Consider the following 2500-nt stretch of genomic DNA (forward strand, 5'->3'; position numbering starts at 1 on the left):
CACAGTGCTCTTGCACAACTTCTGCAGTCGGTTATGCTTCAAGATAGGGATAAATGTTCTCAATAGTGGCAGGCCCAGACCGCCACTCTGTATCGGCGCATGAAAATATCCAACAGGCACATCATGGGGCAATCGCAACCATCGTCGAACCGCAGTCCTGACTTGAATGTCCGCACCCCTCAAAATCTTCGCGGTGATTGATCCCACTGTCCACTGGTGATAATACCGTGGAAGCAGGCACTCACGAAGGAGCCGAAGCTTCTGCTGTGGTTTGAGCGGAGCTTTCCCCACACGCTCGATGTACTGAGCTAGGGGTGGGACGGTTGCGTATTCCCTAGCACCTTGGAACGCACTGCCCAGGTACCTCCAGACCTCGACTGGGGATCTCTGCGGTATCAGCGCTCCCCCCACAGTGAAGTAAGGTGTCATATCAACCTTCACTTTTTTGTCTCGGCCCGACGCCACCAGCGACAGCACTCCGGTCTTTTTGGCATTGACAGTCAACCCACTGCACTGAAAGGCAGCCTGAAGCCGCGACAAATTCTCCTGCAGACCGACGCGGGTTGAGGACAGGAGAACAATGTCGTCAGCGTAGCCCAACGCGCCCACAACCCTGTTCCTCAAGCAGTATCCAACATCTTCCGAGAGAACTCCAAGTGCTCTATCCACGACCAGATTGAACAACATGGGCGATAGAGGATCTCCCTGTCTCACTCCGCGTCCCAGCTGTATCCTAGACACCTCCTCGTTCGATGATATTGGACAGAGCACTGTTTGTGCGTTGTTATAGACAGCCTGGATGTATTCCCGGAACCCAATCGGGAGCTCTAGCTCTTCAAGAGCGCGTACTATCGCTTTATGTGATACAGTGTCAAATGCTTTTGACACGTCAACGCATGCTATATGCACTGTTTTACAGTGCTTGCGGGCGTCAGCGAGCACGGCCGATATCACTGCGACATTTTCGCAGACGCCATCGACCGGCCGGAACCCTCTTTGTCTACTGTCTATCACATCCAGAGCTGTCAGTCTATATGCCAATATCTTATGGAGGTGTCTCAACACGACGGACCCTATGCTGAGAGGTCGGTAGTCCGATGGCGCAGGGCGCTCGGGCATCCCTCCCTTCTCAAGGAATACCGTCCTGGTAACGGAGATCGAAGCCGGGGCCTCTCTTGCGAAAAGCAGCAAATTGAACAGCAGCGCACGAACCAGGTCAGGAACTCGGTTCCATTCTCTAGCCGTGATACCATCCAATCCGGGCGCGGTGCCAGTCTTAACAGATATCCTAGCGACCTCGGCCGCTGTAATAGGATTCCAGAGTGTGGACTTATCAACCTGTTGTCGTTGGACTTCGGTTGCGCCCTCACCGAGGCCTTCGAGATGAATCCCTCTGGCGCCCGGCGGATGCCTCCGACTGACACCTGCCACCCCCCTCGCACCTCGGTACGATTCCTTCATCGACGTCATGTCTCCATCAGCCCCACTGGTCGCCTCCATAAGAGGACGCCAGTAAGAACCGAATTCGACAGCAGACGGACGACTACTCTTGGAATCCCCATCGAGTATATGTGCGAGACAGGATTTGAGGTTCTTACGGTACAAATTTTGCACCACAGCATATCGCTGTACCCTCCTCTGCTTCTCATTCTCGATCTTTGGAAGACTATGCGATTTCTGCTTCACACCACGTGGAGGTTGCACCTTTCGTCGCCCCGGGAAGATCTTGCCCAGCCATCTCTCAATGGCATGAACGTCGACTACCCCGGTAGCTAACGTGTCACTTGCTATTTCAGCAAGAGACGGTACCTCGTAGCAGCTGAACCGTGTACAGGCCTCACAGAGCTCTCGTATCACGTCCAGAAGCCTCTCATCATTTTGATGAGGTATCAGAGGACCATGTGCATCGTTCAAATTTGTGGTCCCATGTGCCAGTTGGGGTCCGGTAGGCTCATTAATCCTAGCCGCTCCAGACCCCTCGTTGCCTACATCGTTGCCTTAAGAGAGTCATAGTTACTCCCGCCGTTTACCCGCGCTTGCTTGAATTTCTTCACGTTGACATTCAGAGCACTGGGCAGAAATCACATTGCGTCAACACCCGCGAGGGCCATCGCAATGCTTTGTTTTAATTAGACAGTCGGATTCCCCTAGTCCGTGCCAGTTCTGAGCTGAGCGTTGAATGGCGGCCGAAGAGGACGACCACGACGGCTCACGCCGCCACGGAAGCCTCGCAGCAAGGAAGATCCGCGGGAGGCCAAGGCACGGGACCGAGCTCGGATCCCTGGACGTTCACCTCGCCCAGGCCCGGCACGTCAGCCAGACCCGCTTCCCGACCAAGCCCGACACGCCCCGCTCCTCAGAGCCAATCCTTATTCCGAAGTTACGGATCCAATTTGCCGACTTCCCTTACCTACATTAGTCTATCGACTAGAGGCTCTTCACCTTGGAGACCTGCTGCGGATATGGGTACGAACCGGCGCGACACCTCCACGTGGCCCTC

At 54.9% G+C, this 2500-nt stretch overlaps 1 pseudogene; it reads right to left on the reverse strand.

Annotated features, from left to right (window-relative positions):
* The window catches only part of LOC112588953 (uncharacterized), a 7054-nt pseudogene that overhangs the window by 2309 nt on the left and 2245 nt on the right, over window positions 1-2500 (reverse strand).

The sequence above is a fragment of the Harpegnathos saltator genome, unplaced genomic scaffold (genome assembly GCF_003227715.2).
Source record: "Harpegnathos saltator strain DR-91 unplaced genomic scaffold, Hsal_v8.6 scaffold356, whole genome shotgun sequence".
In the NCBI taxonomy this organism is placed as follows: domain Eukaryota; kingdom Metazoa; phylum Arthropoda; class Insecta; order Hymenoptera; family Formicidae; genus Harpegnathos; species Harpegnathos saltator.